The 21503-nt window shown below is 40.7% G+C and overlaps 1 protein-coding gene across 1 annotated transcript in view; it reads left to right on the plus strand.

Moving 5' to 3' along the window:
• The first annotated feature begins 798 nt into the window (after positions 1-798).
• The window catches only part of DAAM1 (dishevelled associated activator of morphogenesis 1), a 176084-nt gene continuing 155379 nt past the window's right edge, over positions 799-21503 (plus strand). Inside the window, exon 1 of the mRNA XM_082617433.1 lies at positions 799-909. The gene's annotated coding sequence lies outside the window, so the exon portion shown is untranslated. The remainder of the gene's footprint in view (positions 910-21503) is intronic.

Here is a 21503-nt window from a genome sequence, read left to right on the forward strand (position 1 = left end):
CATGGCTGCCCGATAGTATTATCTCTGCAGCAGCAGCTGGCTCCCGGACGGAGGGTTGAGGCAACTGTCTAGTCTGTTACACTGCATTTTTATTAGTGACACCCTCCGTTATTCGGTCAGCTCAGCCAACTAAGCTATTCTCCGAGTTCTGGCTGGTCACCCTGACTCCATTAAATGGGAGAAGGAAAGAGAAGACAGAAGGGTAATTTGTACCAAGTGGGGCAAAGGGGGATTTCTCTCCTTCGGGGTCGGCGTCCCTCATCCTCCGGGACATGGGGGAATTCCAGGACCGTATTTAACCCATAAAACCAATGCATCCTATTAATTAGTTGCTACGCGTAGGGAAGGCAGTGAAAGGCTTCATCTTCTCTTTCCAGCTGGGGCCAGCAGAGCCCGGTTGGTCAGAGCTGCCTGGCTGGTGCACACTAGCCCCGGACCCCTCTGGTCCCTCAGAGCCCACATGGGACCGAGTGGAGGTCAAGTCAAAGGGCATGACCGAAGGGTGCCTGCCCCCACTCTCGCCCGCTGAGTCCGCAGCTCGGTTTTTGAAAGACCAACACTAACACTGCAAGGCTGGAGGGCGGGGAGGGGGCGGGTCGCGGCGGGGGCGGGGCTGGGGGCGGGGACGAAGAGGCCCAGGAATGCGTCGGGAAGTGTAGTTTGAACACCCTCAGTAGCGTAGCTACCCAGGCTCTGCTTGTGGAATGTGAAATACAACTCCCAGGAGCGTGCGGGCCGTGCCCGGGAGTACATGCGCAGTGAGCGCCGCATTGTATCCTATCAGGCGAGGAGAGGGTGATGTCACCTGCGAGTTGGTAACCTACGAGCGGCTGTGAAGGAAACTGTTTAACCGGATCCCATTGTACCCGGAGCGCAGAGCCGCCTTTTCAGCATGCGGGGGCTGCTCAGGTAAGGGGGACGTTCCGCGTCGCCCGCCGCACTCCTTCATTAAGTGGCACCGCGAGGTGGCGCGGGGGTGGGCGTGCTTCTTCGGGCCCGGTGCTGGGTTAGCGGCGCGCCCTCCCGCTGCCTCCCCGGAGCTCCGGGGCCAGTAGGTAAATATTAAACCCGTCCTTCAGGTTGGGTCTGGGTGGGAACAGGACCTAGACAGCTCCCGGCTGCCAAGTAGGGTTTGGGAAAATGGCTGCAAGCGCGGTGCAAAGCAAGGCGAGACCGGGGGAAGGCGCCCCCGAGGACGGGGGTGCCTCCCTTCTTTCTGAGGTGCTCGGATGCCAAGAGAGCCGGCAGGGTACCACTCGCCGCCTTGCTGCTGACACCCCGGGGCTGGGGCGCTGGGGGTCGTGGCCTTGGCTGAGTGCTGCGGGCACTGCTGCTGTCGGGAGCTGCTGGTCCGGGAGGCTCCGGGAGGGACAATCCCGAGGCAGGCTTGGTAGACTCGGAGGTGTAGACCGAAGAGGAGGGACTCGTTTACTCGTTCGCGTCCCAGCAGAACCCCCACCATCCCGGGCACCCTCACCTCAAGACTCATTCGAAAGGGATGGGGTGACTGTAATTTAGGCAAAGTTGGAAGCTAAAGGTCTCAAACCAGAAAGAGGAGGGAAAGCCGCGTTGCGGAAGGAGCGAGGGGTGTTGGCGGACAGCAGCGAGGGGCGGCTGCACAGCCTGCGGACCGGGTTCGAGGCGGCAAAGAGCGCTCCCGCCTCCCGTCCCTCTGGGTAGGGCGCATCTTGGTGCCCCTTGCACTGATGGCTCCCTCGACAAAGAGCACCTGAGCTGGGACAAAGCGTCTGCACCTGAGCTGGGACGTTAGCGCTGGGCTGGGAGGTGGTAAAGAGGTAGGGAGTGTCGAATAATCTAGCGATACGACTCGCAGTGGGGCAGGAGAGCTGGGTAATCGCTTTTCCCAGCTGGTGGTGAAAATCCAACTGCTTGTGATCCGCTTGGAGACGTGCGCGGCGCCTGAGAACTCTATAAAGTCCTCTGGATTTCCTTTCCCTAGCACTCTTATCCTTTCTCTTACTTGTTCATCAAAACCCTTGCTAAAGGCTCTGTTCTCAAGTTGCTCGCAGCCTGCGATTGGGGTGTTCTGTCTCTTGCGCCCATAAAATATTTTAGGGGACCCAGGAATAGAATACACTCCAACCCCCGTTCCCCACCCCGCCTCCCATCTTCACCCGCAGGAGAGCATCAAGAGTAAATGCCACCCGTGACCATTTTGCTCCTCTTGAGTTGGTAGTTTCTTGAGGCTCGAGAAGGACCTAGTGAATTGAAGCGGGGTTTGCCTGCAAGATGAATCCCGTTGCCATGGCGACTCCTGCCGTCGGAATCTTAACTGCTCCCACTGCTGTTTCAATTCAGTGTGGCTCTGCGGGCAGCTGGGAGGGCGTGGCCAGTAGGTGTGGTTAGATGCTCTCCCTGGGCCCAGCTGTTCTCTCCTAGTCACCGGTTTCACAGCCCCGGGCTCTCTCCATTCTCTTGTAAATAGCTTGGACACAATTTTTAGACCCCCTTCCCTCTCGCGTCCCCATACCTGGTCTCTCCACCTCCCTCCCCGGAAAAAGCTGTTAAGAGCCTTTGTCCTGAGGCAAACTCTGAAAATTACAATCAAAAGATCTCTCTCCTTTCAGGCTGATCTCTCATTTCAAGAAAATGAAAACATACATTTTCCTAATAACGTATATTATAGTGCTGAAGGCAGCTTTCTCCAGGAGGGAGTTTTCCTCTGTTATGCGTGAAGAGAGCCCCCTGGCCACCAGTAAAGGTCCTCAATTTGCCCTAGGTGCAATTCACTGGAAGTTTTTAGGGACAAGTAATAACTGAAATTGAATTCTGGAAGTCACGGCTATCCCTTGTGGTTCTCATGAAATCTAAAGACCCGTCTAGAGGATGCAGATCCTTGAGAGGTTTGGGATCTAGGAAGCCTGGGTCCTGCTCTCGCTCTGTCATTACTGGCTTCCCCATTCTGGGGTGAACCCTCTGGCTCTGGGGACCTCAGTCATTGGTCACGTGGGAAGAGGGGCACAGCAGTTTTCCTAAAGTTGATTTTCGGTATAAAATCTTGTGACTCTAAAAAGGAGTTGTTCATTGTCTTTTATTTTTCTCAAAGAAATCTGAAGATAAGAGTTTAAGCCCAGCTTCTGACACTGTGACATCAGGTTAATATCTCTGAGCCTTACTTGTATGGCAAAATAGCCCGACTTTTCATGGTAATCCCTCAAAGTGGGCAAGGCAGCTGTATTAGTATTTATAATATTAGTTCTACTACTACTATTATCCCAGTATTTGGACTTCTATTTATCCTTTTATCATAGAATTGTTTAGATTTTGACTTTTTATAGATTCTTGTTGAATGCAGTTATTTGTAATTTAATTGGCATTAAGAGTAATTGAATTATGCAAACATTTTGCCTACCTTCTGCTTTCATTTCATACCAAAGTGGATTATCACAGACATTGCAGTTAAGGGGGGAAGGTGTATATCTGCTAGCATCTATGCGTGTACATTCGTGTGCAGGTAAATGCTTGGGGTTGCTGAGTGCCAGGCGGTTGACATTCATCATCTTGTTTTAAGTAGGTGGTTATATCCCCACGAGGAAACAGGATCAGAAATTTCACTCACTATTTTTGTCATATAAGTTAACACTGACTGAAATCTCCTTCAGTTATCTCCTTACTTCTGACTCCCTATAATTCTGATAACAATTCCAATGTGTGTGGGTTTTTCCCACTCTGTGAAGGTCTTTGAGAGCAGAGTCTTTGTCTTGTCTATCCCTGTCTATCCAGCATTTAAAGCAGTGTTTGGCCATTGGTAAGTATTTTATAAATATTTGTTGAATCATTACTGACTAGTAGAACCATGATTGGAGATCCAAGATCTGTATTCTTTCCACTGATAGTTTTGTCATCAGTTGTAATATTCCTCTTAGTTTTCTGTCAAGCAGTTTCATCTCAGCATAAACCAAAACTCCTGTGTAGCATGTGACGAGGTATAAACGGCCTTCCATGTGTTTGAAATAGTCGAATTGTAACTATTTGCTTTTGGAATATATTCACTCACAGAGACTTTTTTCCCCTATAATTAATTCTTAGTACAATTCTTATTACCCCAAACCAGACATTTCTAGATTTCTCTCTGTTGTACTGTCCTTGGCCCAGATAACTTTCCCAGGAGGTATATGACAGGAGACCAGGGAGAGAGACCAAGGCAAAGATACCTAGAACTTTTGCCAGGCTGCCAATGGCCCCAGAGGCACCATGTGGGTAGAAGAGTGGGCAATAGCTCTCTCATTTGGGGTGGGGTTGTTCTATAAACGGGTAAGTTGTTCAGGCTGGCTGATGTGAGAGGGGAACAGGGTAAAAGACATCTGTCCAACATTTGTAGCATTCAGTTATCATCCAGTAAGTTGTATCCTGTGGGTTTTCCGAAGTGTAAATTAGTGAGGAGGTGTGATAGTAAAGAGGGTGCAGTGGGTCATGGCCTTGGGTGCTGCTTACAGGAGCTCAGTGAAGAGGTGCCAAGGAATTTGAACCCTGGCTTTCTTGCTTTGTGGACACGCCTCTGAGTGTTAAGAATTTGTGTGTGTCTGCGTGTGGTTTTATTTGAGCTACTTTGTTTAAAAGGCTGCTTTTAGTGTTGATACTGTGGTCATCAGAACAAATAAGGTGTTTACAAACAAAACATGGTTAAGACTGAAAGTGTTTCATTTTGTAAATATTTGGGGGATAGTATAAAGAGTGGCTTTGGCTTGAGAATCTTGAGGTCTTCTGTGAAATTACTTAAAAACTTACAGCTGTTGGATCAGGGGAAACAAGCTTTTCCAACAAAGTTTGGTACCACTGAGAGCCTTAGGTGTTTGGTTCAGGAAACTTCTGTGGGGCCCTCCCTGGCTTCGTGTCACGCTCCTGGTATTTCCAAGTGTTAAGTCTATCCTTACATTTCAGGAAACAAAGCAACTTTGCCAACTTAGGTTAGCAAACTTGTTGAATCTCTAGAGGGGGCACCAGTCAAAATGAAAATTCTTCAGTTTTGTGATTTTTCTTCTTTGGACAAGGAATGTGGATTACTGTCACTTATTTTGGCACCATAATTTCTACCTTGGTAATGGAAGGAATCTTTTAAGTGAATGTATATCTTAAACACTTACCGCATCAGATGATAGTGGTTTCCCTGAGAGCTCGGTTTAGAGGCAACTGCTAGCACAGGTAATATTTCAGAACTTGGTAAGGAGGGCTTTTTCTGTAGATTGGCAGGGCTGGGGGCGCAGGCTGGATTGAGGGTTGTGCTTGGAGTGGCTGAGTGGCTGATAGAGATTGGAACTGAAGGATGGATCTGAAGTGCCGCCCCTCCCCCTTCCTTCAGGCTACCCCTTATTGCCTCCACCGAAAGAGGGACAGATGAAGATGAGATGCGAGTTGATTTTGGTGACCTACATTCCACTCCAGCAGACTTTCCACAGCAAAAAAAACCCATTTACCTTTGTGTTTTCTGGCATCCTTTCCTCTGTTCCAAAAACAGAGAAATGAGCATTTCAGAGTGAGTTTGCATTCATAGTACACATATCTAAGAGTGATTTAAACGTTAAGTCCTAGGAGCATAGCAACAAGCACACAGAGCCTGAGCACCACCCCCCCTCCCCTGCCCATTAATCCGAGGTTACCAAATATACCCTCAGCCTTGGTGAGCTTATTTTCCCTGCTGATGTTTAAGCACACCTGGTTTTTACCCCTGTCTGTGACTTTCTGCAGTAATGGCTCCCCTCATCTGGAATGAGCACTCTTCTGAGCATCTGAATTCTCCTTGTGCTCTCAGATCCAGCTTGAGTTCCATAGCTTCTGGGAAGCCTTCCCTGCCTGTCCCTCCGCTTTCACCACCACGCCGGCTCCTTGCTCCTTAGCGCCCTCAGCCTGACCACGCAAACAAACACTCATACCTAATGTGATACTAACAGTCAAGGGATGTGAGGTGCTAAGCTTGGGTCAGGCCTTTCCTAATACTTTACATGAGCTTAACTATGGACTCCTCCACAGCTGCATGAGGTAGGTACTGTTATCACCATTTTACAGCTGAGGAAACTGAGGCATGAAGAACTTAAGGAACTCACTGAGCTCAGGTCACACAGCTAGTAACTGGCAGACCCTGTTAGGGACCCAGGCTTCTAGTTCTTTACACCCTCCCCCCCCATTGCCTTGCTTCTGGTTTTCCTATATGTTATTCTTTTCTCTCCATTGAGTTGGGAGAATCACAGCTTCCTTTGTGTCTCTTGATTCTGAAACAGTGCTGGGTCAACAAGTACTGAGTTGATTAAGAGTAAAACTGCTTCTTCACTTAATGGTTTCTTAGAGTCTGATTTTCTGGAACAGAAAATGTTGTATGAGATTCAAAATGTTGCATTTGCTTATTTGAATGTTAAGAAATTTTGAACTCTCTCCCTTTTGCTTTGTGAATGATAGGCAAATTATTTGAAAAAGGAAATGCTCTTAAATGCCATCTCTGAATCTATGTGGAGTTTGTCCAGCATTAGACCCTCTTGTTAACTGAGATAACTTTTCAGTAGGTTGAATCCCTTATCTGAAGAAAGCCCTTCTCACCCAGAACAGGGCCACAGAAGCCTGTCTTGAGAGTTAAGACTCCCATAACTTCGTAGCTTCCCAACTCCCTGTTGTCTTTTAACATAAATTGTGAAAGCTCTTTTGAAAAGAAAATGAAAACTTGAGTAGTAGTCAAACACATAATCTAATACTGGGTATCCTTACATATTAAAATAAGCTCCCCCCCCCAACCTTAGAAGAGACACTTACTTTTACAGCAGAGCAAATTTGGCACCAAATATACAATTGCAGTTCTTTTAAACCATAGCCACTATTGTGAATTAAATGTGGAAAACTAGGCAAGCAAGTTCAATTTCCAGTGTAGTTGGTGTGATTTCCTGACTTACAATAGATCTTTTACTTTTGGCTTAACACTGGATATTGTGCCACTTTGACAATATTTAATGAAGACAATTGAATAAAACACAAACTGTGTCATTTAGAGAAATAATAGGAAAGTTATGCCCTAACAGCATATTGCCAGGAAAGGAAAATGAAAACAAAAGACTTGTTAGCCCTTAGGCTCCTCAAACGTAATATTCATTTAACAGACATTAGTTTCAGAAGCTTTTTTAAATTCGTCTTGTTACATTTCCTAAGTATGTCATTCACCTTTAGTAATAACCTGAGCTCATTCTGTTCTATAAATTGCACCAGGATCGGAGTTGAAGGTTCCTTGTATTTCTGCCAGGCACACAATTAGGGACACGTATTAAACTGGTCTTTGTCCTTTTCATTTCTGAAAAAAATACCTTCTGTACGATTGGCAAACATTGCCCATCTGATGGACTGTCTGAATTTAGACTTCCAAGTGTAGATAGCCTAGATCCGAGCTTTGGGCATTGTCTGGGCAATACAGATGCCCATCTTTTGTTTTTTGAGATGAGTTCTTATATTCTGGCTTATTGGCTAAGCTCAGTTTGTTAGTGACGTACAAACCAGGTCAAGGGCATGGGTTAGCTTTGCCTTGTCTTGGAGTCACCAACTGCACCTGTAATCCTAGTAACTTTTTTTTTTTTTAACTCATCATGCTCTTGGTCACAAAGGACACTAGACAGTGGAGGATAGACCCTGTGGATATATCAGTGCATAGCCATCATCACTAAGGGCAAAAGATGGTGCCATATTATAAAATGAACTGATGAGGGTCTTGGTTTTTTCAGACCCCATAAGTTAGAGGTAGGGCTTCACCAGCAGTTTGCCTAGGAACTATGTTTATGCTTCTGACAGGTGTCCTCCTGTGAAGAGTGTGGGTCAGGACTAGGGGCAGCTTCCTAAAACATAGCCTTGGTCTTTTCCTTCCCTTTCTTGGGGGTGTGACCACAGTCATTAGTGTGTGTTTTGGTGCCCATTCTGGGCTTCACTCTTCTCCCATAAAATTCTGCAGATTTGCACCCTGGAAGAAGAGTGAAGGATCGTGCCCAACATCATTCACCAGGTTAGTTAGGTTGTTCACATGTGTCTAGGCTTAAATTTGCATTTGATTCATAGAGATTTGGTAAAACTGAGCAGTGAAATGTCTAGACAAGAGTTAAGTTAGAAACTACAGTTCTGTGACAAGAGGGTTAGACTAGGGACCCTTCTAAATCCTGAGAATTTACTACAAAACTTATTGTAAAAAGTTAAAGGAAATGAAATGTACAAATCAAACCATTTAAAGGTCCTTGCTGCATTCTTTACTCTTGAAAGTTGGTGAAATTTTGAATATAGAAAATGTCATATGGTTTTGGCCAAGGTAAATGATTTAGGAATTAAAAAAAAAAATGCTGCCACAGTTACCCCATATTAGCAGTGGCTATTTGAGTTAGGATGATGGTGGCAAAAGAAACAACAATAACATTTCTGTTTGTTTCCCATTCTCTTTGTGTGTGGCAATCTAGTTTGCATTAGAGGTTCTCCTCCGAACACCCCCCTCCCTGCTCAGCACTCAATGGTCATTCAGAGTAAAAGTCAGACAGGGTGTGGAATGAATCTTGCTGGAATTGAAGCTGATAGCTAAGAGTTCAATATGTCCTCAGAAGGTTAAATGAAAGGCATGCTATTATATTTTTGTATTTTTATAATCAAGAACAGAGATTAGATTAGAAAATAGAAAACTTTTGTGACCCGTTTAGGGCTTGACACTCAATGAGTAGGTGACACTTCCAACTACAGTTCCAGGAACCATGGCAAGAGACTGCCTTGCTTCATATTTTATGCTAAGGAAGTGAGTAAAAAAAAAATTTTTTTTTAAGTATATAAAATTTTTAGTTTGACCCAATTTCTTTTCTTTTCCTGTGACGGAAGGTACCTTTCTTCCATACCCCAGCTTTTCCTACTATACTCCTTGGATTGTAATTTGAGTCTGAAGGACCAGTGACCTACTTCCGTGCCAGGAGCCTGTCTGTGGGCAAAGGGAGACCGTGGTCCCCTGTGGCCAGGTTCCATACCAGGGGAGCCATACTCACCGATCTTACAAATGATCTTCCCCCTTAACCTCCTACTTAGAATAGGGAGCAGTGTGGCAGCAGAGAGGGGATGGTTTACATTTTAATTCTCCCAAGCTCAGATTGTTTTTCTGATGGAACAGGTTGGGGGAAGTAGGTAGAAGGGAGGACAGAGGGAGTTATTGGGTTTCACTTATCTTATCATTTGTTTCCCTCTGGATTGCCTTTGTTTATACAGGTCAGGAATTCCTCCAACAGAAAGTATGCATCCACACGGGGATGTTCAGACTGGGGCTTCCTTCTCCTTGTGCTCCAGTTGCTGACTTGGCTTTCCTCTCCAGCTTAATCTGAAAGGAGGGCTGGAAATATTTAACCTGCTTTAAATTTTTCTGTTATATGAAAAAGAGATCCTAAAACAACGACCTGGGGCAAATGGATTAATGATTTTTCTGACAGGGAAAGGGGATGATGCTGAGTAAGTTTAACGTATAACTTCTTTATGTTGGTCGAGAGTTTAGACACGAATGTTTGACACCTTGAATAAAATCCCTTCGCCTTTTGGTTGCTGCTTGGCAATTGCATGGAGGAAAAAGAAACACCGTTTGATTTTAGGTTTAGATTTGGATGATCTTGGCAGTTCCTTTAAACTTTCCTGGGCCTCTGTTTCCTCATCTGTGAAACAATGTGAAAATTCTAAAATTTTATGAGAATGGTTTCATCTTAACATAATGACCTCACTTATATGGCGCTGTGTAACGTTGATGTAATATCCACTGAGTTTCCCTAGAATGGAGATCAGTGAGGGGGAACTCTATTTTTTCACCTTCAGAATTTCCAACATTGGTCTCTGCTCTTAGCGCAAGGTTTCTGAGACCCTGTTCTTGGCTGGAGCTAAACCCTCAAGATCTGATCTCTAATCTGCTTAACTAAACAGCTTCTAGTCACGTTCTCCAGTCCTGGGGCTTAGGAAATTCCGTAGGATATAAGTAAGGGATGAGGCTAGATGGTGTCTTTGAGTGACCATCCAGTTCTCTTTAAATTGATCATCTCTTTAAACCAGAATTTGATTACCACCATTACCACACAGGATGGATGTAGCCAACAGTCATGTTTTATTTGGCCAACACAGTGTTCTTTTTAAAAAGGGAATGGTTTTAGTGAGCATTTACACCCTGATTTGTCACTGACCTCACAACACCCTAGTGCCTCATACACAGCCACTTTGTTTATGTGATATTTCTTTACCTCCTTGGCCCTTGAAGGCATTTGAGTTTTCAATCCCCATTTTAAACTAAATTAATTTGCAATAAGAGTCTCTTCAAACGTTTTTCCAGCACTGGGCTGGCAAATGACCCAATTCAGGGTTTCTCAATCTCAGCATTTTAGGTGGGATGGTTCTTTGTTGTTGGGGATTGTGCTGTGCATGTATGATGCTCATTAGCATCCTGGGCCTCTACCCTCTAGATGATAGTAGCAAACTTTCCCCCAGCTGTGACAACCAATATGTCTCCAGACATTGCCAGATGTCCCCTGGTGAGCAAAATTGGGCCCAGTTGAAAGTGAGTTGACAGATTTTGGATGGCCTGGGAATTTTAAACATTGGACCAGGCTTGGATATTTAGGGGTAAATCGGAATTCATCTGGGAGACCAAGCTATCCTGCTGTTTTTATTTATTTGGGTAGTTGGTTAGAGCAAAGTGAAGGTCAGTGGATTAGACTCTTCAGGGTCACTTCTCCATTTTTCCATGACCACTGCCTGGGAGGCCAGGCATAGTTTAAGGACATGTCCCTGGTCACAACAGGGGACTCTGTGAGACACTGACGCTGGGTCAGGGCAAGCCCACCAGCCCTGGCGGGAAAACAACTTTGAACCCATAGCCTGTGTTGGTAGGTCAGTAAAGTTATCTGTGGATAAAGAAGATGAGGCTTTGGGGAAATAAAAGATCACCTCTGTTGTTATTATCAAACGCCAAAATGCTTTAAAAAAAGAAAAAGGCATTTGCCTTTAAAATGACAGTTTATCTCAAATCAGCAGTGAGAGAAGAACTTTGAAAAGGATTAGCAGCAGACTGGTGTCCCTCTTTTTTTCTCTCCCTCAAAAAAGAATGTCTGTAAAACTTGACTCAAACACTTGGGCTTTGGCAGCACTCAAACTTACCTTGTCACTCAGAGTGAGTTTCCGATCAGACTCATCTCTGGCTTCATAAACATGAGGCAGATTTGTTTGTTACAAGTTTCCTAACTTGGCCTATGCCATGGACCATCATGGAGGATTTCAAAGTCTCGAGTTATAACTACCAAAGGTGGGAAACACAATAAAATGGCTCCTTTTACTTGGATTTTACTTAGAATAATCAGATTAGATCCAAATTTCTATCAAGCATAGCAGAGGCAAGTGAATAACTAAGTTAAGGGGAAAATATTATATTGAGCATTTTATGGACTATCTCATAAGCTATGGAAGTGACACCTTAAAGCATCATTTGTTTATTCACTTGGCAGGTGAAGAATGTTTTGATACGGGGTGTGAGCATATCAGAATGCTGTTTTAAATTCCAGATTTTTCCCTTTGGAATATAGAACTCTTTTTTACTAAATAAAGCTCAGATTATCCTCTGTCTTCAGCTTCTGAAATAAACAAATTACATTGTGCAATAGGTGAAGACTCTCCCCAGTGAAAGATTCTTTGCTTTTCACTGGCAAGTAATTTCATGTTTTGCTTATTTGGATCTTGTCCACATTTTCAAAGGAATGTTCCCAGCATCACTTATAGGAAGCAATGCTCTACAATCCCAAATCAGTTGTTCCAATATCTGTTATTCCTGCAGATCAAATCTTTTACCCTCAGCTCTTTTCTCCCCTAAATGCTGATTTTGAGTCTCAGATGGCCAGTGTTTTCCAGTACTAGAGAAAAATTTGTTAGCATGACATGGTGTTAAAGAAAGAATGACAGTTAAAAAAAAAAAAGCAGAATACGAGTTTTTTTTTTAAGGATGATGAAAATGTTTTAAAATTACTTATAATGGTTACCAGTTTGTAAGTATACGAAAACCCCCTAAACTCTACATTTTAAATGAATGAATTTTATGGTGTGTGAATTATGTTGAAACAAAGCTGTTATTCCAAAAAAAAAAAAAAAAGGCTAAAAAGAATCAGACTAAGTAAAACCTTGGAAACAGAATTTTAGACCTTGGGGATAATATCTTTGACTTACTTTTCTATTTCTTTTCTTCATGTACATCTCAATGTTTTCTTTAAGTAAATAGATGTATAACATGGACAAAGAATAGTTGTGATAATTCCTCAGGACCACCTGAGCCATGGGAAACTTTGTTATAATGGAATTTTGTTGTAATGGAATCTGGCTCATATTCTTCTCATACCTCCTAATTGTGAGCTAGGGCATTAAAGGATAGAAAGCTTTGCACTGTTTTATACCTGATGTGATGATAAGCTAAGGTGTTGGTGATATGTTTGGCTTAGTCACAATTTGCTTTAAACTTGCTCCATTTGATTATTTTGCAGGATTTTTCTCCTGTAGAAGCCTTCACACTGTAAAAAGCACTCAGGTGTATAATCTTGCCTGTAAAGCTAACCGTGTGTGTTGGACAAAGAATATTTCATTTATAAGGGATTATGTAGCTCAAGGTTTCTCAAATTTGGATTCATGATCCTTTGAGAAATATTGCATTAATGTTAAGTTGCTGAATGTTTAGCTACTCACTTGGTGCCACTGGGATCATAAACTCGTGTAGAGGTAGACTTTGAGGTACTGTTCGGGTATAAGGTGCTTTTCCAGACATATTAGTTTTATTGCTGCATAATGAATTACCACAAATTTAGCGGCTTAAAACACCACCAGGTCAGAAGTCTGGGCATGCTGTGGCTAGGTTCTCTGCTCAGGGTCTCTCCAGGGTAAAACTCACAGGTCAGCCAAGGCTGCAGTTCTCATCTGGGGTTAAGAGGATTCTTCCAAGCTCTCTGGTTGTTGGCAGAATTTATTTCCTTGTGACTATAGGACTGAATACTCCTAGCTGTTGGCCAGAGACTGCTTTTAGCTTCTAGGGGCAACCTACATTTTATGCCACATGGCCTACACTGGAAGTTCACACGAGGATGTTTGGTTTCTTCTAGGATGTTTGGTTTCTTCTTCTGAGTGTCTTCTTCAATCATCCAGAGAAGTGGGTGATTTTAAGGTCTCACCTGATTTGGTCAGGCCCACCCAAGATAATCTCCCTTTGACCATATAATATAACAAAATCACAAGAGTAATAGCTCATCATACTCATAGGTTCCACTCACCCTCAAAAGGTTATGGGGCATCATTTAAAGTTCTGCCTTTCATACAAGATAACAGAAATTATGCTAATATACTGCTGATGATTATTAAGGTGAAAAATCCAAAATCCCAAAATGGATGACAATTCAGAAGTATGCTTCAGGACCCACTCTGTCTTTTTAAGATACCTCCCCCTCAGATTTATTGCTTTCCATTCCTGCTTTTCTTATTTCAAGTAGAGTGAAAATGAAGATTAAAAAAATTTTTGTTATTGAAAGTTCCTACACACAAACACATAGAATGATTAATATAGCTAATATGAGAATCCTCTATATACCCACAGCTTCACCAGTTATCAGTTCGTGACTAATCTTTCGTTTCTACTGCCAACTACTTTCCATCAACTCTGGGCTTATTCTGAAGTAAATTCGAGACATTTTATAATCTCATCTGTAAATATTTTAGTATTTAGTTTATGTCCAAAAAAATCAGGACTCTCTTTAAAAACATAACTGAAATGCTATTATCATACCTAAAATGATTTGTATTATTTCTTTTTTTTACAAGTAATAAATTTTATTAGAAGTTGAGTATCTGTTAATTAGCATGCAGCTATATAACTTACTATAAAGCCACTACAATTCAAACATTGTAGCATTGCTACGTGAATGAACACATATACAAATTAAACAGAAAAGAATATCCACAAATAGTTCTAAGTATGTCTGGGAAGTTTGATTGTGATAAAGTGAAGTTATAATCTTTAAAATTGATGCCTAGAAAACTGCACACCCATTTAAAAATATGGAATGCTTCACGAACTTGCGTGTCATTCTTGCGCAGGGGCCATGCTAATCTCTGTATTGTTCCAATTTTAGTATATGTGCTGCCAAAGCGAGCACTGTATTATTTCTTTAAAATTACCAAACATTTCATCAATTTTCAAATTTACTGTTGATTTTTAAAAAGTGTTCAACTGAGAATTCCAATAAGGTTCATACACTGAAATTTTTTTAAATGTCCGTTAAGCCTCTTTAAATCCCATGTAGTATTTTTCCTTGCAACTTACTTGTGAAAAGAACTGGATTATTTGTCCTATAACATTTCCTGCAGTCTGGCCCTCATGGTACAATATCTCTGTTTCCCCTTTTTCCTTTGAATTAGTTAAGATGAAAGTAATTGATGCCATGGACCTATCTGGTCACTAGAGGTAGAAAAGCTTATTTGGTAAACAGAATGTGTAGATATAGTTTACTAGATACATGTGTGTATAGATGTTTAGAGATATATTTGGGGGTAGAGCAAGTATGTTAGGTTTTTCAGATTCCTGTTATTGAGAGCAGTCTAAGTGTTATATACTTAAAGTGAGTGAATTAGTGCAGTTTAAATTCTTCTGAAAAATATACCATATACAGATTCATTAAGTGATACTTGGATTTGTTTAGTCCTTCAGCCTAAGTGTTTTTGTTAAATAGAGTTTTAGCTTCCATAAAAGGAAAAAAAAACTTTTTTTTGAGGAGGAAGGTATTTCAGTGTGAGTTTTGGAAAATAACCAGATTTTTAAATTGTGAAGATCATGAAATAACTGCTTTTCTTTAATAGGACTTTGCTAGTTATTTCATCTGTAGGCTCTCCAAAGACAAGTCCTTTGGCCTCAAAGAAGGTGATGTATATTTTAAATCCTAACCATTGGAATATTCTATTTAAAAAAATGTAACAATATTGTTTTAAGAGAACAATTTTATAAGACTGCCATTGAAGGAAAGTAGAAGAGGCTGTCTAGCTTAAATTTTATTTTGGAGGAAAAATAGTATTTGGTTGAGAAAAGTAAAAGCTTAGTTAAGAGCATAACTTAGAATGGGGCATACAAAATTTTTCTGTAAAGGGCCAGATAATAAATACTTTAGGCTTTGTAGGCCATGCTGACCCTGTCAACTATTCAATTCTATCATTGTAGGAAAAGCAGCCACAGACAATATGTAAACAAATGGGTGTGGCAAGTTGGGAAGAACTGACATCTTGACAATATTGAGTCTTATCATGAACATGGAGTGTCTCTCCATTTATTTAATTCTTCTCTCATTTCATTCACTAGAGTTTTGTAGTTTCCCCATATAGATCTTGTACATTTTTTGTACATGAATACCTAAGTATTTCATTTTTGGGATGCTAATGTAAATAGTGTTGTTTTTAATTTCACTTTCCACTCATTCATTGTTGGTATATAAGAAAGCAATTTACTTTTATTATTAACCTTATATCTTGCAGACTGTTTTTTTGTAGATAGTTTTTATCAAGTTGAGAAAGTTCTCCTCTATCCCTCGTTCACTGCAAGTTTTTATCATGCATGAGTGTTGAATTTTGTCAAATACTTTTCCTTCACCTATTGATATTATCATGTGATTTGCTTACCTGGGATAAATCCCACTTCCTTTTGGTGTATAATTCTTTATACATGTTGGGTTCAGTCTGCTAATATTTTGTTGAGGATTTTTGCATTTATGTTCATGAGCAATATTGGTCTGTAGTTATCTTTTTTTAAATATCTTTTGTTTTGCTATTAGTATAATGCTGGTCTCATAAAAAGAGGTAGGAAGTATTCCCTCTGCTTATATCCTCTGAAAGAGATTGTGGAGAATTGGTATAATTTTTTCCTTAAATATTTGGTAGAATTTACCAGTGAACCCATCTGGGCCTGGTGCTTTCTGTTTTAGAGGTTATTAATTATTAAACTCTCTGGTTTGGTTAGTCTTATGGCCTGTAATGCAGAAACTGATCTGTTTGTAGATAGTTGATGTTAAAAGAATAATTTTCAAAGAGTTTAAAAAGTAAGATTCTCACAATTATAAAATAAACATGTCAACAATTTTTATTTAACTTATTAATTAGTTAAGGAATCAGTAAGCTGTCAAGACCAGTTCAAAGGAGAACTTGAAGAGCATATATATGTCTGTCTGTCTGTCTATCAATCCATCCAAACCGCCACAATCAGAAGTGCTGGAATAAATTTGCTAGTGGATGCAAAACTGATTAATATCCTAAAGGGCTACACAATGTAATATTTTCTTTTATACATTTACGTAAATCAATTTTATCTCTGCCAGACAAAATCCATTTGCTTCCTTATAGATAAAAGCCATTACATTGCTGTGTGTTTTTTGCAAGTTAATTCCTACCCCTACAGAGTTGTGAAATAGTCTGGCCCAGCACATTCTCAAACTTTTCCATTTCAGGGCATTTTGACCCTATTAAATATTGAAGACTCCAATGAAATTTGTTTAATATACAAATCATATTGGAAATCAGAATTGAAACACTTTATTTATTTATTGCTTCCAACTTTTGGCTATTGTTAATAATGCTTCTATGAACATGAGTGTGCAAATATCACTTTGAGACCATGTTTCAATTTTTTTGGATATATACCCAGAGGTGGGATATACCCAGGGCCTGAATCATATGGTAGTTCTCTCTTCCCTAGCAGCTCTACCATTTTACATTCCCACCAACAAAAGTGCACATCCTTGCAATATTTATTTTCTGTTTTGTTTTTTTTTTGAATCGCCATCCTAATGGGTGTGAGGTTATTAAAATTTTCAATAAACTTCTTAGATGATAGCATTTATTTCCATTTTATGTGCAGTATAGGGTAATCATTTTCCTAATGTTTTCCCATTAAAAACTATTATGAACATTTTTTTCTTTTTCAGATTTTTTTTCATAGGATATATTTCTTAAAAATGAAATAAATGAGTCAAAAGGTGTATAATTTTAAAGTTTTTTATTAAGTACCACTATTGTCCTCAAGAAAGGTTTTGCCGGTTGACGCTGAATCAGGATATTAAGGTGTCTTTAATTTCATGTCTATGCTGTGAATATCATTATCTTAAAATTATCTGTGATTCAACAACTGATAAATGCTATCACATTGTATTTTAAAAATTTGTTAAACAGAACTTTTTTCTCTAGGCCATTTGTATTTTTCCTTTCTCAAATGGTCTAATTGCCCATTTATCTATTTAAGTCCCAGTGTTTTGAAGAGATCATAGAAGGGATTAATTAGCAATGCAAATATGAAGCCACCAGGACTTTTCACAAATGTATAAATAATCATGGAACCCCTTAGCAGAAAACTTAGAGATCTCAAGGTGCATTTTAAAGTGACCTGAAGTATTTCTCTGTGATTAACTGTCTCTGGCTACAGATTTGCATAATTAATTATGTTAACAAGCCCTTTCCTCATTATCTGAAGGGAAACCTTAGGTTAACTCCTGCCATTTTGTGGCCAATTTGCATTTCCTGGAGTTTGGCTCAGTGGTTTCTTACTGTAAGTGGTTTTTCTGCTGATAGTGAGACTAATGCAGAAGGCTTTTCTGAAGGCAGAGAGAACAAGGGAGATGATATGTAGTTTTTCCATTGGACTGAATATGTTTGGAAGAATAGGAGGTAGAACAATGAAATAGTCCAAATATTATGAGGAGGGAGGCAGAAGTTTACATTAGAATGGTTTATGCGATTAAAGAAATGTTATACCCAGTTCTTTTTGTTTATATATGGTGTCGCAAAACAGATACTCAGCTGCTTAGCTAAAATATTTAAGGCATTGCCTATACAGCACCTAATATTACAATAATGCTGTACTCATCACAGTCTAATTGTCTTCATGTCGATATATCATAAATCAATATTGTGGGAATGTGGCTTTTCTCCTACACTTAAGCACTTTAGGTTTGTTTTAATTTAAACAGAAAAAAGAAATTCTCTTCCAAGCATTGAGAGAGAGGTTCGTGTTTTGAAACTAATTTTAGATAGTTACGGTAACCTGTGATAGAATATAACGCTGTGTTTCCCAGCACATCCCAGCACATTTTAGAGAAGACCACCTATTCAGAATTATTATGGTTCTGTTGACATATTTTTTCTGGAACTCTGCTTTGAGGCACTGTGGCTGTCCATCTTTGTTCAAGAAGTAACAAACAAACAAAATGCACAACATATTCTATGGAGCTTTCTCGGGTAAGGCAAGTATTGGCAGGTAGTCCCTGTGTGTTTGTTTGGGAAACATGGTTTGACCCAGTGGCGTAGAGGTTATTATGAAAGGATTCTCTGGAGTAAGGACCAAGATCTAGGGGAGAAGGTCACTTTTGCGTTCTCCTCCTTGAAACATCAATTCATGACTTCCTAGCCTAGAAAAGGATATTTCTCCCCAGCTCATTAGTTAGTTGCTAGGCACCCTTCAGATCACAAGTGGTTTGATTCATTATAAATTTACCGATGGAACAGAATTTCTGAAAGTACCAAACCCTTTCTAAGTAAAGAATCAGACACTTCACTTGCACATTCTGTGGACAAATGACACCTCTAATGTAAAATAGACTATGAGATGTTTTGTCTTAATTTTCTATCATGTTTTATTGATTTGCAAAGGCAAAATCTTGTGAAATATCTTTAATATGAAACAGAATAGAGTTTATAAAATCTTTTATTCTGTGGCTGATAAAATCCTAGGCTAAAATTATTCAAACATACTTTTCTATCAATAGGTAATGTTTAAAAATATAGGGCTTCCGTGGTGGTGCAGTGGTGAAGAATCCGCCTGCCAATGCAGGGCACACGGGTTCAAGCCCTGCTCCAGGAAGATCCCACATGCTGCGGAGCAACTAAGCCTGTGCGCCACAACTACTGAGCCTGTGCTCTAGAGCCTGCGAGCCACAACTACTGAGCCCGAGAGCTACAACTACTGAAACCTGCGCGCCTAGAGCCTATGTGCCTAGAGCCCATGCTCTGCAACAAGATAAGCCACCCAATGAGAAGCCCACGCAGTCAATGAAGAGTAGCCCCCACTCGCTGCAACTAGAGAAAGCCCACGTGCAGCAACAAAGACCCAACGCAGCCAAAAATAAAAATAAATAAATTAATTAAAAAATATATATATAAAAGACTGCTCTGTCATTTTCTGATTCAGCCATTCCCTGTTAATTCTTCTTATAAAAGTTTTGGGTGGGGGCTTCCCTGGTGGCACAGTGGTTGAGAATCTGCCTGCCAATTCAGGGGACACAGGTTCGAGCCCTGGTCTGGGAAGATCCCACATGCCGCGGAGCAACTAGGCCCGTGAGCCACAACTAATGAGCCTGCACGTCTGGAGCCTGTGCTCTGCAACAATAGAGGCCGCGATACTGAGAGGCCCGCGCATCGCGATGAAGAGTGGCCCCCACTTGCCGCAACTAGAGAAAGCCCTCACACAGAAACAAAGACCCAACACAGCCAAAAATAAATAATAAATAAATAATTAAAAAAAAAGTTTTTGGTGGACTATATGATTGATAGACTCACATTTTGTAACTTTCTTTATGTAGGTTTTATTTTTAAAAGGGACTGGTCCTAAGTGGGTAAAGCTTTGACAGTTTGTAAGATGTAACATCATTAATTCTCAACTGTTACTTGGTTTGTGTTTACTGAGATTTTCAAATGTATTATTTATCTTGTTTTGTTCTTTTGAAGAAACAGTTTTAATACCTAGGCTTAAAAGTGACAAAGTATATGTCCATATTATAGCAATAATGCTATAATTTATTTAGTACAGTCATCTAGTTGAGAGGTGTGAACTTTTTTGAAGTGAGAATTTTAAAAAGTAATATCAGACAGAAAGCCTTTAAATTATCAATTGTCCCAAGGAGAACTAATACAAGTAATTAAGTCAAAGTTTCAAACCATATATTATGGCTCACATTGTATAAAACTCTCCAGCTGGGAAATGCGGATTCTTTAGCCTGCTATCTACTGTGTCATTTAGGCCCACAGTTTCTTGGGTTTCAATTTCCTCACATGTAAAATGTGAGGTTTGGATTAGCTCACCAGTTCTGTGACAGTTTTGTCTCTAGTGGCTTTTAAAGGGGTGTAACATTCACTGTCTGAGTTGACCCTAAGAGTTCTGCATCAGAAGTCAGGATGACTCCTTTTTAGATATGGCAAAAGTACTGGAACGAGTAATTTGCCTAGTAATGTTTAGTGTAATGACAGAATCGGAGTTATAACTCGGGTCTCCACCACCATCACATCCTAGATGATTATCTGACACAGCCCTGGATGTCAGATACACATGTCCCTTCCCCTACCTCCTATCCCTCCACAGTTATGGCAGACAGTGTTTATCTAATGCTTATCTAATGTGACATTTCTTTCCTACCCAGCCTGGACATGGCTTCAGAATCCATCACAGCTAACAGACAAGGAATTCTAACTAGTTTGACATTGTGGATAGTAGAGTCATTAAAATATAAAAGGCCACTCTAAGTTTTTTTTTAAGGAAGTTTACTTATATTGTTTAATTCAAGTGGAATATTGTTGCCTTCTTTTTAGCAGTGGTTCCCAACATGTTGGTTCCTTTTTAATTAAAAAAAAATTATAGATTCTGTATTATAGATGACCGTGAATTCAGTAACACTTTAAATGAATTTCAGTTTTATTAATCACAGTATATAAATTCATTTGGAGAAGTGGGCATACATACATATGAAACATTTACATGCTTATGAATGAAAGACTCTTGTAACACTTCCAGCCCCCTCCCTCTCCCCCACCCCATTCCCAATCCCCAGCCACCAAGAGTCAGGTATTAGAAATCATTATTCTATATTACTTTGTTTTTTATTTTCTTGGTTTTAGTTTAAGTAGGATTGAATTTTTGTTTTAAGGGACCTCATCAGTGGTTTCCATTCTGTGTGCTGTGGAGTCCCAATTCCAGGAGGTGCCTCAAGGGGAGCCCCCCTTGTCCCACAGCCCTTCCAGCTTTAACCAGCCTGTCTACTTCAAACTCTTCTATATACTGCGGTTCTCCATGAGCTTTCATTTAGATAAAGGGTTTCACAGATTTTTAAAATTGAAAACCACCGATAATCCTACCTGCCCATTTTTTACACAGTGTTTCGAGGTTACCCTATTAGTTAACACTGGAGCCAAGATAAGGACCACTGTTGTGCAGCTTGCAGGCCACTCTTTATCCCCTTACCCGAGCTGCTATTCATAGGACAGTGGAGGATGTAAGTTGATACCACCACCAGCTCTGAGTTCAGCAGATACTTATATGGAAAGAAAAATTGTTCACATTGTAATACCAGGGAACTCAAATCTATTTCCACCCTTGAATAAAAGGTTCTGTGGTGTACGTATTTGTAAATATTTGTCTTGTGTGGGTGTGGGCTTCTTTTACTCTTTGGGTTGGGTGGAGGGATGGTGAGGCTTTTTTTTTT

Source organism: Mesoplodon mirus (assembly GCF_964341445.2).
Source record: "Mesoplodon mirus genome assembly, chromosome: 4".
NCBI classification, from domain to species: Eukaryota; Metazoa; Chordata; class Mammalia; order Artiodactyla; family Ziphiidae; genus Mesoplodon; species Mesoplodon mirus.